A 15,021-nucleotide genomic window follows, 5' to 3' on the forward strand; every position below is an offset into this window, starting at 1 on the left:
TACAACCAGGTTTCTTTGCAATTAATAGCAGTTTTGCTTCTTTCATTCTAATCTTTGTGCTTTATCTTCTTGCCTTATTCTACCAGCTGGGACCTCCAGTGCACTGTTGAATAGAAGTGGTGAGAGTGGACATCCTTGCCTTCTTCTTGCTCTCATGGAAAACCTTTCACTGTTTTTCTATTAAGCATAATGGTGTGCAATATCTTTATAAGATGTAATTTTAGGTCAAGAAAGTTCCCCTCTATCCCTGGTTTGCTAAGAATTTTTATTTTTTAATCCTGAATGGGTGTCAGATCTTTAAAAATGCTTTTTTTTCTGAGATGATATGAGTATTCTCTTTTATATGTGGAGAATTACATTGATTTATGTTTCAGTGTTAAACTAACCATACATTACTAGAGCAATAGATATGAAGAACATACCTATGTATGTATGTAGAACAATATATAACTTTCATTTGTTGTTTTAGATATTGTTGCATTCCATTTGCTAATATGTTGTTTAGGATTTTTGAATCTATACTTATGAGATCTGTTAGTCTATAATCATCCTTCTTATAATGTCCTTTTAGATTTTGCTACCAAGGGCATTCTGGTTTTTGTTCTCTAAAAGTTTTTGTATAAGATTGGTGTTATTCTTTTCTTAAATGTTTGGAAGAGTTCACCAGTGAAATTGGCTGGGCCTGGAGATTTGGTGGAAAAGTTTTTGGTTATGGATGAAATTTTCTTGAATAGACATAGACTATTTAGATTTGTTAAATTTCTTATTGAGTAGATTAGACAAATTATGGTTTTCTAGGCATTTGTCTATTTTATCTAAATTTTAAGTATTAGCATTAAGTTGTTCATACTATCCTTTTATTGCCTTGGTAGTGTTTATATATGCTCTGCTTTGCTCCTTTGTTCTTCCCGACACTTAGTAATTTAAGCCTTATCTCTCTCTTAAAATTTTTTTAAATAACAAGTCTGGGTAGGGTCAATTTTATTAGTCTTTTCAAGGAAGGAAGCTTGGGTTTGTTAATTTTCTATATTGTTTGTTTTAAATTAATTTCTGCTTTAGCCTTTCCTATTTTCTTCATTCTTTCCTTGGGTTTAACTTGCCTTTATTTTTCTAAGTTTTTTAAAGAAGATTTTATTTCTCATTATGTTATCAACAAATTTTTATAATATATGCATTTAAGGTTATGGATTTCCCTTTAAACACTGTTTTGTTTACATTGCACAGGCTTAATACTTCATATTTTAATTATTATTCCGTTCAGAATACTTTCAATTCTCATGTTGGTTCCTTCTGTGAGCTGTGGTTTATTTAGAGGCCTATAGCTTAATTTCTAAATATTAAAAAATTTCTGAGTTATTTTATTACAAATTTCTAGTTTAATTGTTCTGAATCATTTCATTTTTTAATTATATATATATTTTTTATTTAAATTCGATTAGCCAACATATAGTACATCAATAGTTTTTGATGTAGTGTTCAGTGATTCATTAGTTGCACGTTAACACCCAGTTCTCATCACATCACGTGCCCTCTCCTTAATGCCCAGTTTTTTGACATATACTTTTGGACAGCATATGGTCCAGTTTGGTAAATTTCCATGTATACTTGGAAAAAAAAATTCTGTGATTGTTCTGTGTGTCAGGTCACATCTGTTAATCCAGATTCTCTACCCTTATTGATTTTTTTGTCTGCTTTTTCTGTCAGTTCCTGAGAATGTGTGTTAATGTTTCCCACTCTGATTGTGGATATTTTGCCTTTTAGTTTTGTCTATTTTTTTCTTTATGTTTTAAAAATATGTTATTAAATATATAGAAATTTGTAATGACTATATCTTCCTGATGTATTGACACTTTTGCCATTTTATATATCCCTTTTTACTGCTGACACATTAGTTCTGGTCCTAAGGTTACCTGGTTATATGTTATAATAATAACACCAGTTTTCTTATAGTTAGCATTCATGTTATATATACATACATTCATATTTTACTTGTGTCCTTATATTTAAACTATCTGTATATAAGCAGCTTATATATTTTAATCCATTCTGACAATTTTCCCTTTTTATTGACATATTTAAACAACATTCTAATATATTTGGGTTTATGTCTGTTATATATTAATTTTTACTTTACAGTTGTCCCACCTGTTTTATGATTATTTTCTATGCCTTTCTTGCCTTACTAAAGTAAGACTGATAATTTATTTTTTATTATTGCATTTTCTCCTTAATTAGCTTGTTAGATGTGTATTCTTTTAGTGGTTGCCTTAGAGATTAAAATATGCATCCATATGTTATTAGAGTTTAATATAAATTTGTACTTTTACCATTTCTCAGACAATCTGAAGTCCTTAAACGCTGTCTCTATTTATCTTCTTCTTCTTTTTATTTTATGTTTTGCTATTAACTTTGCATATAACTTCAACACCACAGGACATAATATACTGTTTGTACAGCACAATTTACCTTTCCTCATAGGTTCACCCTTCCCATTGCTCGTCATTCCTACTTGCAACCCCGTGTTTTTCTCTGGGCTCATTTTTCCTTCACAAAGAGAACTCTCTTTAACATCAACTTTAGTGCAGGACTGTTGATAATAAATTCTCTGGAATTTCTCTGGAAGTGTTTTATTTTTCTTTCATGTTTGAAAGATATTTTTACTGGATATGAAATTTCTAGGTTGACAGTTTTGTTTTCTATCAGTACTGCAAAGATATAATTTCATTGTCTTTTGACTTCCATAAGTACTGTTGGGAAGTCAGGTGAAAGTCTTCTTGCTCCTGTGAAGGAATTTGTCTGTTTGCTCCTCTGACCACTTTTAAAACTTCCTATTTTGTTGGAGTTATAAGCAGCTTGCATTCATTCTTCTGTGCCTACGTGTGCTTTTACTTTGTACTCGTCTTGGTTGGATTCATCGGATTTCTTAAATCTTGGGTTTGATGTATTTCGGTAGTTTTAGAAATTTCTTTAAATACCACTTTTGCCTCTTTTCTTCACCTTTCTCAGGTAGTGGTTGCATTTATGGTAGCCCTTTTCAGTGTGTCCTCTCTATCTACCTTGCTAATTTTTGTGTGTTCCATTCTGGTGTTACCTCTGTGATTAAGTCAGTGTGCATTCTTCTTCCCTATCTACCTGTTTTGAAGCTTTCTTTGTCCATATGCTATCTGCTATTAAATCCATCTATTAAATTCTTAATTTCAAAAATTGTATTTTAATGTTCTAGAATTTTTCATTTTGGTTCTTAAAGTATTTTAATGTTTTCTTGTGAAATTCTGTCCATCTTGTCATCTCTTTTTTTGAACATGTTAACTATAGTCATTTAAAGCCTGTGTCTTATAATAACTGCAGTGTCTGGATGACCCACCAGTGATCCGTTCTACCATTCAACATGGGTTTTGTTACCAGAAGGAAGACTACTAGGCAGGCAATCCCAAGAAATCTGCCATACTCCAAAGAGTAGGTTTATTTTAAGCAGAAGGGGATGTGGTCAGAATCTATTTAACAAATGTTTCTGTAGTACCTACTATGTACCAAGGTGATTTTTAAGTGCTAAGCTGCATGGCGTAATGGTTTTCACAACCACTCACCTTCACAGCTTTCATTTATTTTAATCTCAACTCCTGGCCTTCTGTGCATTAACTTCCTGTCCCGTTTCTGTACCCCACCACCCCACCCCGTTCCATCCTACTCCAATGTATCTTTCTTTCATTTTCTCCTCATTCTTTCTGACTGACCGATCCCACCTACACTTGTCTTGGTTCTACTGCTTCCTCTTAATCTTAGAAGTGTGCTGGACTTGACCTGATGGATACGCTCATCTGAATCTTCCTCTGACTCCAGTGACGTTTATTAGAGAGCTTTGAATGCCTGGGTGAGAGCTGGACTTCGAATAGTATACAATGAAAACCAATCAAGGCTTGAAATTGGGGAGGGATTGAATTTGAAGTTTGCTTCAGGAAGATGAGGCAGGATTACTTGTTAATGAGTTAGTGGTAATTATACCATGTTAATAAAAAAAAGAGGAAAGATTTCTTGGGACATATTCTGAGACTAGTAGGCTGTTTTTAATCACATCTTAAGGCTTTTCACACATGTTGTGCTTGTCACTTAAAATGGGCATTGGATAGCTACAGTCTATACATTGCACTGTTAGACTGCTGACTAGCATTTGCTTAACTTCTATGTCCTCAGTTGCTGCTCTGGGTTTTAATAGAAGCACAGATACCATATGTTGCAATTGATTTGCAGCCACAGACTCTGATCGGAAGTCTGTGGGCTGCTGATTGGTGTCTGAGGCAACTGATCTTCTGTACTATATTTTTAACTATCATGAAGAGATAAAAACACGATGTTGCAATAACTATTAGTCATGGCGGTAAATAAGTGTGTCACTATTCTGACTCCTCATGCAGCCCACAGTTTTATGGATTTTCATCCTTATGAATAGGTTGCATCATTTTTAGAATTTATATCATTTAAATTGGAAAATATTTGGAAAACAATTTTGTGAGGATGTCAGAGGGTGGAGAGGGGTCATGGAAAATCTAGAAATTATCTCTCACATCTCACATAAAGGGACAGGAAAGGACAAATTGAATTATTCATTACATTGAGAATTAATAGTAATTGCTTTCAGTGAGCTAATTCATATAGAATGGCCAATGTGTCAATCTTGTCAGGCCAGTAATTAACATAATGATATCATTACAAATTAAAGCAACAAAAATACAGGTATGCCTTGCTTTTTTAAAGTTGGTGTGATGCCACTTCACTTTCACAGAAGACCTACATTAGTTTTCACTAACCAGAAGAAATCCAAAGAGGATTTAGGTTTTTATGAAAAAAGGCAAATAGCAAAAATAGCGTTCCGTCTTGGCTTTGCAGCAAGTCCTATAGAGAGGCAGCATGCACTGACAGCAGTGAGAGTGGCACCACCAAGACCATCTGAACTTACGAAAGTTTTCATAAGAATGCTCTACTTTTGGATAGTGAGGGAAACCCGTATATGGAGATTCCAGCTGATTCAAACATTATGTCACTGTATTGTAGGATCTTTGAACACCTTTCCTGTGTTTGGGGCATTTTTTTGCTTCTGTGGGTTGGATTTGTCTCGTGTCCTGGGGCTGTTCAGGTTTGTGTCAGTGGCGTGTTTGGAAGAGAGGAATGTGATGATGCAGATGCCGTGGGAAATCCATTTTCTGGCTTTGGCTTTGGAGACAGCAGAGAATCTGGCTTTGGAGGACAGTCGAGGTGGTATTGGCTCTGATGCCTACGCCAGAGTCCAGACTGTGAGCTGTGGCATCTGTGCCCGGTGGTGGTGGTGGTGGTGGTGGTGATAGAATTTTCTCTGGAGCGGTCCCATAATGTTGTTTGAGTGTTTTTCTGGTCGGGTTGACTTCAACTTTGACTCTCTGACCTTCTTAGAGAGTCTAGAACTTCCTAATGTCCTTTAATAAATGTCTTCTCTGCCTAAATTAGGTAAAGAAGATTTTTGCTATTTGCTACTAGAAATACTGATTAATACCTTCTGTATGATCCCATTGGTTTAAATAAATCGTTTGTACAGAGAACACATAACATTGATTATTTCTGCTGGGTGGGATTTCTGGAGATTTCAGTCTTTTTTGTGTTTGCTTTTCTTTAGTTTTGTAATTTTCTACAGTGAGCAACTATTTCTTATGTCACAGCTTCTGGGGAGCATCCATGAGAAAACTTGTTACTTTATAGCATTAGTCCATTCGTGGAACATGAGAAATGAGAAATTCTATTAGTTTTCTGAGATTGGGTTGAAATTATTGGGTAGAGATAAGGGCTATATCCATAGCACTTCAGGGAGACTTAGGAGATCAGGGTCCATGCCAGGTTTGCCTCTAACTGATTGTGTGACCTTGGGAATACGATTGCCTTTTTGGGTTTCCAAATTCTTTCATTTGCACAGTGATTTGGTTGGGGTAGCTCAATGATGTTTAAACTTGCCTCTGTGTAGCCTTTTTGTTCCTGGTGAAGGCGAGAAGGATTACATGTACCTAGGGCTGCAGGATCCTACACCTTAAAATAAGCCAAAGGAGATTCACATATATCTGTCTTAAATACTGGATTTCTGAGTTTTCCTTGAAAAAGTTTCCCGACTAGTAACAAGTTTGAGATTCTATGGAGCTAAATTATCTTTAAGGTCCCTTTCAGCTCCGATATTCTATGATTTCATTAGTTTTCCCACTGAATTGGCCCTACTGTTGTACCAGGTAGTTTCATACACACACACACACACACCCCACAGAGTTACAGAAATTTGAGCTGGAAAAGACCTTTTTAACCTCAACTTATTACTCTTATAATTTCTAATTATATTATCTAAGAAGCTAGTTCTCCTTGAAGAGTTCACTACCCTTAAGACAAGTATTTATCTGCTTTAAGGATTCTATTATTATATTGGTCATTGACAGTATGTTTATAGGACATAAAACATATTAGTATTAGGAATATATATTATGTTGTGACTGGAATATAAACAAATGAAAATAATTCCACTAATACTTAAAAAGTAGACAATTATTGCTGTCTATTTCTTAATATGCTTTAACTACTAAGCATAATGAAGAAAAACAGTTTCATCGTCAGGAAAGGTGTGATAAATAATTCATGCTGAGAAGTTTGCACCTGAACTTTATGGCTCAGCTTATAATGTTTCTAGGATATTCAAAATATATTCTGGGGAATTGCAGTGGGTTAAAAATTTAGTATGACTGAGGCATTGGTCATTTGGAGGTATTGAGGGGAAACTGGTAAGAGATAAAGCCTAAAGCAGATCAGACTATCAATGGCCTTGAATTTCATCTTAGATTTTGGATTTTGTTTTGAAGGTGGCAATGGACATGATTCGATTTGAATTTTAGAAAGACCAGACCTGCTGCAGTGTAGATAATGAATTAGAGTAAGTCAAATCTTAAGGCAGAGGGAGTGACTAAGAGACTTATTTCACGTATGAGATTAAAAAACTAAATTAGTTTCATTAGAAATGGACAGAAGTATATGTTTTCCAGAAAAAGTAAAGAGAAGCCATAGGATTTACATATTTGGATGAAAGAATAAGAAAATATGAGGCATTAAGGATGGTGCTATGTTAGTTTCTTCACCAGTTGACTAGAACAAAATCTGAAGGAAAAATAGATTTGGGAATAAGTGATAAAAGTCGAATTTTGTAATGTGGACGTGGGGTTCAAATTCCTACTATTCTCATGGTCTGGGAACTGGCAAGCCAAGAAAATGTCATAAAATTGGCCCTAGGAGGTCTCCTGCCTGAAGAAAATTCAGAACTTCTCTGGACAGACATATACTGAATGTAGGAGGTCTAGAATTATCCCAGATAAAGTCCCACCAAAGATGAGCTTGCCATCCAAAACTACAAAGTATGTGAGAGAAAAAGTTGCTTTCAGTGCTTCAGCAGACCCTCAAATCAGCAAGATTTTAACTTTGGGAACTTCAAATAGCAGACCAATTTGATACAAACACAAAATAATTGTTTAAGATCAATAAGGATTTAAAATAGGAAGCAAAATGGTAAGAAAATTATGAGACACCGTGATAAAGAATAATCTAAAATACATGTAGCCTTACCTAAAGAAACAAGAAAAATCTCAAACAAACAATCTAACCTCTAACCTGAAGGAACTAGAAAAATAACAAACAAAGCTCAAAGTTAGTAGAAGGAAGAGAATAATAAAGATCAGAGTAGAATAAATTTACAAAGTAGAAAAGCTCAATGAAACTAAGAGCTGGTTCTTTGAGAAATAAACAAAACTGATAAACCTTGAGCCAGACTCATCAAGAAAAAAAAGAGGATTCAAATAAAATCAGACATGAAAGAGAAGTTATAACTGACATCACAGAAATAGACATAATTATAAAACTATTAAGAAAAATTATATGTAAACAGATTGGACAACCTAGAAGAAATGAATAAATTCCTAGAAGCATACACTCTTCCAGGACTGAACCAAGAGGTAATAGAAAAAATCTGAACAGACCAATTACCAGTAACAAAATGGAATCAGTAATCAAAAAAGTCCCAACAAACAGATGCCCAGAGCCAGATGGCTTCACAGGTGAATTCTACCAAAATTTAAAGAAGAGTTAATACCTAGCATTCTCAAATTATTTCAAAAAATGTAAGAGGAAGGAAAGCTTCCAAATTTATTCTATGAGGCAGCATTACCCTGATACCAAAATGAGACCAACATACTACAAAAAAAAAGAAAGTTGGGGTGCCTGGGTGACTAAGTCTGTTAAGCATCTGCCTGCAGCTCAACTCTTGATCCCAGAGTGCTGGGATCGAGCCCTGTGTCATGTTCCCTGCTCAGTGCGGAGTCTGCTTCTCCCTCTCCCTCTGCCCCTCCCCACTGCTCGTGCTCTCTCTCTCTTGTTTGGTCTCTCTCTCTCTCTCTCTCTCTCTCTCAAAGAAATAAAATCTTAAAAAAAAATAAAGTTACAGACCAATATCACTGATGAACATAAATGCAAATATTAGCCAGCTGAATTCAATAATACATTAAAAGGATCACTGACCATAGTCAAGTGGGATTTATTCTAAGGATGTAAGGGTGACTCAATATCTGCAAATCAATCAGCATGATACACCACATTAAGAAAAGGAAGGATGGGGTGCCTGGCTGGCTCAGTCGGGTAAGCATCCAACTCTTGATTTTGGCTCAGGTCGTGATCTCAGGGTCCTGGAATTGAGCCCTGTGTGGGTCTCCATTCTCGACAGAGAGTCTGCTTGGATTCTCTCTCCCTCTCCCTCTCCTCACCTGCACAAGCTCTTGCTCTCTCAAATAAATAAATAAATCTTTAAAAAAAAAAAAGGAAGGATAAAAATTATATGATCATTTAAATAGATGCAGAAAAGGCATTTGACAAAATCGAACCACCATTCATGATAAAAATTCTCAACAAAGTGGGTGTGAAAGGAACAGACATCAACATAATAAAGGCCATATATGACAAACCCACAGCTAAGGTCATTTTCAATGTTAAAAAAACTTTCAGCTTTTCCCCATTGAATATGGGGAGCAAGACAAGGGGGAAGATTGGTAGCAAGGTAAGGATGTCCACTCTCACCACTTGTATTCAACATATTACTGGAAATCCTAGCTAAAATAGTCAGACAAGTAAAAGAAATAAAAGGCATCCAAACTGGTGAGGAAGAAGTCAAACTGTACCTATTTGCAGATGACATGATACTCTATATAGAAAACCTAAAGACTCCACCAAAAAACTATTAGAATAAATGACTTCAGTAAAGTTGCAGGATAAGAAATTAATATACAGAAATCTGTTTTTGTACACTAGTAATGAAATAACAGAAAGAAATTAGGAAAAGAATTCTATTTACAATTGCACCAAAAAGACTAAAATATCTAGGAATAAATTTATCCAAGGAAGTGAAAGATCTGTACTCTGAAAACTATAAGACATTGATGAAAGAAATTGAAGACAACAGAAATAAATGGAAAGACAAACTATGATGACGGATTGGAAGAATTAATATTGTTAAAATATCTGTATTACCCAATCTATAGATTCAATGCAATCCCTATCAATATACAAATAGTATTTTTCACAGAACTAGAACAAATTATCCTAAAATTTGTGTGGAATCCCCAAAGACCCCCAAATAGCCAAAGCAGTCGTGAGAAAGAAGAACATAGCTAGAGGTGTCACAATCCCGGATTTCAAGATGTACTACAAGGCTATAGTAGTCAAACCAGTATGGTACTGGCATGAAAATAGATACATAAATCAATGGAACAAAAGAGAGAGTCCAGAAATAAACCCATGCTTATTAGGATCAATTGATCTATAACAAAGGAGGAAAAACTATGCAATGGGAAAAGACAGTCTCTTCAATAAATGGTTTTGGGAAAACTGGATAGGTACATTCAAAGAAAGAAACCGAACCACTTTCTTATACCATCATAAAAATAAACTCAAAATGGGTTAACAACCTAAGTGTACAACCTCAAACCATAAAACTCCTAAAAGAAAACATAGGCAGTAATCTCTGGGACATTGGCAGTATTTTTCTGGATTTGCCTCTCTAGGCAGGGGAAACAAAAACAAAAAGAAGCAATCAGGACTACATCAAACTAAAAAGTTTTTGCACAATGAAGGAAACCCATCTATTAAATAAAAAGACAATCTACTGAATGGGAGAAGATATTTGCAAACAATATATCCAATAAGGAGTTAATATGCAAAATATATAAAGAATTTATACAACAGATGGTAAGACACTTACCATGGTGGTCATTTCATAATTGTTGAATCATTATTTTGTATACCTGAAACTAATATATTATTGTATGTCAGCTATACTTAAATTTTTTAAAAATTTATTTGAGAGAGAGTGAGCGAGAGAGAGCAAGCACGAGTGGGGGAGGAGCAGAGGGAGAGAGGGAAGCAGACTCCCCGCTGAGCGAGGAGCCCAGTGCAGGGCTCTATCCTGGGACTCTAGGATCATGACCTGAACTGAAGGCAGATGCCTAACCAGCTGAGCCACCCAGGCACCTGCAGCTGTACTTAAATTTTAAAAATGTATCAAATTGATTTCCAAAGTAGTTGTACCAATTTACTTTTGCACTGGAGTTTCTATTTAAAAAAAAAAAAAGAATATTTTTTTTTAAGTTTTTACTTAAATTCCAGTTAGTTAACATACAGTGTAATATTAATTTCAAGTGTACAATGTAGTGATTCAGCACTTCCGTACAACATCCGGAGCCCATCACGTCAAGTACACTCCTTAATCCCCATCACCTGTTTAACCCATCCCCTACCTACCACCCTCTGATAACCAACACTTTGTTCTCTATAGTTAAGAGGCTGTTTCTTGGTTTGCCTTTCTTTCTCTTTCTAACCTCCTTTGCTCGTTTGTTTTGTTTCTTAAATTCCACATATAAGTGAAATCATAAAGTATTTGTCTTTCTCTGAGACCTGACTTATTTTGCTTAGCATAATACTCTGTAGCTCCATCCATGTTGTTACAGATGGCAACATTTCATTCTATTTTATGGCTGAGTAATATTCTATCGTGTGTGTGTGTGTGTGTGTGTGTGTGTGTGTGTGTGTGTGTGTATCTTCTTAACCCTTCATCAGTCGATGGACACTTGGGCTATTTCCATATTTTGGCTGTTGTAGATAATGCTGTTATAAACATTGGGGTGCATATATCTCATTGAATTAGTATTTTTGTATTCTTTGGGTAAATACCTAGTAGTATAATTGCTAGATCATAGGATAGTTTTATTTTTGGCTTTTTGAGGAAACTCCATACTGTTTTCCAGAGTGACTGTGCCAGTTTGCATTCCCACCAACCACATGCTCCTTTCTCCACATGTTCACCAACACTTATTTCTTTTATTATTGATTTTAGCCATTCTGACAGGTATGAAGTGGTAACTCATTGTAGTTTTGATTTGCAATTTCCCGATGATGAGTGATGTTGAGCATCTTTTCATGTATCTTTTGGCCATCTGTATATCTTCTTTGGAAAAATATCTACTCATGTCTTTTGCCCATTTTTTAATTGGATTATTCATTTTTGGGGTGTTGACTTTTATAAGTTCTTTATATATTCTGTATACTAATCCTTTATTGGATATGTCATTTGTGAGTATTTTCTCCCATTCAGTACATTGCCTTTTAGTTCTGTTGATTGTTTCCTTTGTTGTGTAAGTCAAACTAACAAATAGAACTTCTGTTTGTTCTATTCAGTAATGCAGTAATTCAAATTAAAAATCCTCAGGGGAGGGGCGCCTGGGTGGCACAGCGGTTAAGTGTCTGCCTTCGGCTCAGGGCGTGATCCCGACATTATGGGATCGAGCCCCACGTCAGGCTCCTCCGCTATGAGCCTGCTTCTTCCTCTCCCACTCCCCCTGCTTGTGTTCCCTCTCTCGCTGGCTGTCTCTATCTCTATCTAATAAATAAATAAAATCTTTAAAAAAAAAATCCTCAGGGGAAAAAATAAATGTGAGATAAGTTATAGCTGAAGAGAGAATTAATGAACTGAAAGACAGAAGTGAAGAAATTAGTACAGTTGTAGCACAGTGATAGAGAATACCTGAAAATCTAAAAACCATGGAGAACAGAAGAAATAATTAATGGACTTTTAGAAGAGGCACAGAAGCAAATAGGTGGAATGAGGGAAAAGCAATATTCAAAGAAATTATGGCTGCGATTTTTCCAGAATTGATGAAAGAGAGATGAATATTAATGTATAGGAATCATAATGAGTCCTAAGTAGAAAAAAAATGTAAGTAAATCTATTTATAAACATATTTCCATGAAGCTGTGTTATATCAAAGACATCCAGAAGAGTAAAAGCTATCAGAAGGGAGAATAAGTACGTGCAGAGCAGGAGCAAACTTTCAGCAACAACAGAGGCCAGAAGACACAGGACTGTTCTCTTCAAAGAGCTGAGCAAAAATAAGTATTAATTGGGCATCTGTATCCAGTGAAAAATCTCTCAATACCATTTTTGAAATAAACACATTTTTCAAAAAAGACTGAGAGCTGTCATATAGCAGTCCATTACTTAAGTATTAAGGGTGAAATTTTGGAAGAAGGAAACTGAACCATCAAGTAGAAATACAAAAAGCAATATTAAGCAAATAATCTGATGAACATATGGATAATGCTAAACAAATCTTTATTCTGCTGTTCTATAAAAATAAAGTGAGAATAACAGTAATGATTTGCAGTAATAAAAAACAAGGTAGGACAAAATCCTGAGAAAAAAAGCATTTTAGATTGGAAGTATTACAAAGACCTAGCATGGTATTAGGATAGGAATAACATCTTTACTGAAACACAAAAATCATAATTCAACAATAAAAGATTATTCTATTTGACTATATAAAAGTCCAAGCATCTACATGGTAGACATACCAAAAGCAAAGTAAAAAAAACAAGCCAAACAAGAGAAGTTATTTATAAACCATATAGCTAACAAAGTATTAGTACCAAGAATATAGAGTCCTTACAAAACAATAAGAGAAAAAACAAACAACATGAGCAGAAAATAAGAAACGAGGCAGTTCTTCAAAGAAAACTGAATGATCAATAAATAAACAGAAAGCTACATGCTCTCACAAGAAAGCAGGGAAATGCTAACTATCATACAATGAGATGCCAACAGATAACCGTCGTATTGGCAAAAAGTAATGAATCAAAGACACCAAGTATTGGCAGAATGTAGAGAAACAAAAAGTTTATTTATGGGAAGATGAAATGGTATAATGATTTTGAAGGACCATCTGGCAAAATTTTCACCTATGTGTTTTTCAAAACTTTGATATAACTTTGGAAAGCTGCAGAATGAAGAAGTACACACCCAATAACTTAGAAATTCTCCTTCTAGATTTCTGCCCTAGAGAATCTTTTGAACTTGGGCGCAAGGATGTTAATAGCACCTTGCTTATGATAGCAACACAGTGGAAACAAATGATCTGTCCTTCATAGGAGAATGGATAACCTGTGGCTTATTCATGTTGGCGTACCAATTAAGATGAATTGACTTGGTTGGTGTGAATTCTACAGGTAAATCTCCAAAGCATGACACTGAGTAAAAAAGATACAATCAACATGATACCATTACATATTATGAACATAGAAAAACACATAAAATGTAGGAAAATGTAAAAACTAGTGTATTTTGGTTTTGTCTGTGCACATATATAATAAAAGGACTAACACATAAATGTGAATGGTGTGTACTAACTTTTAGTGTACAGGTAACTTCTGGTGAGGGAGGGTAAAGGAATGAAGACTTTAGCTCTACCTGGTTTTTCCCCATCATCAAAGTCCAACATTGTCCTAGAGTTTAACCTTCAGGCAGCTTTGCTAGAACCCTGCCCTCATGCTTGCTCCTAGAATCGAGAACTTTCCCCCAGTGAACGTTGCTCAGTCCTGGGCATCTGGTCATTCCATCCTTGTGAGCTCACGTCAGTGTATTAGTTTCCCTGTTTTTTAGAATGTTTGAAATGTTTCATAATCAGAATTTTTTTTTAATTTTAAAGAAGAGCTTCATCAACAATGCTTAGTGGTGCAGTGGTTACATCAGACAGATGCTGAGAAAAGTCTGTTGGTGTTACAATCCCACAGCTGATTGATGGTTTAGCAGGGGAGACCCAGAGCTGGTTGGTGGCAGCAAAAGAGCTAGCTCCAAGTCTTAAGAGTTTGGGTTTTCAAATTTCTTCTACCTATCACACTGCTTCCTTATGTGGTTAAAATTACTCCACAGGTCCTTAAATCTAGTCGGAAAGGTAGCAGAGAGAGGCTAAGAGTGAAAGGTGCGAGGTCGGAAAACCCAGGGCAGTCATTCCCTTGCAGCGGTGGGTGTGGTCAGCAGAGGAAGTGTAGGGGTGAGAGGTGAGGGGCTGCTTTCCAAGCACAGTTTTGATATCTGCTGAGAGATGCTGAGGTTGTGTTACTGATGCTCACTCCTTGATAGGATTTTCCTGGAGCCCAGATGGGAGGCAGGGCAAGAGAAGAGAAGAGGGCTCTGCAGCCCGAGTTTCCCCCTGTCCCAGACTGTCTTATTTCTTCAAAGTCTTCATTAAAGGAACATCATTCTCTCCCACAGTTTGGATCCCCACATAACCTGCTCGGGAAGAGTAAACAGTAATTAGTTATATAAAGTGACAGAAAAGATACAGATACAAATTAGTGAAGGAGGATGAAGGCACAAATGTATCATTATGCAGGAGGAACGAGCATCCCACCTTTCAGAGCTCTGCTGGGAGGAAAAGCCTGGAAAAGGTGGGGCTCAGCCCAGGCAGAATCTTGACGATGTTCTGAAAACCCACACCCACCGCCCAGCTCTCTCCCACCCCCAGCGCCTCAAAGCGTCCCTGCCCTGTACCAGGCCCGCCCAGTGTGATACAATCGAGTTCGAGTTCCCATCCCAGATCTCCCACTGCCTTGCTCTGTGACCTTAAACCAGTCACCTGCCTTTTCTAAACTTCAGTT

Source organism: Ursus maritimus, unplaced genomic scaffold, assembly GCF_017311325.1.
Source record: "Ursus maritimus isolate PB19 unplaced genomic scaffold, ASM1731132v1 scaffold_15, whole genome shotgun sequence".
In the NCBI taxonomy this organism is placed as follows: Eukaryota; Metazoa; Chordata; class Mammalia; order Carnivora; family Ursidae; genus Ursus; species Ursus maritimus.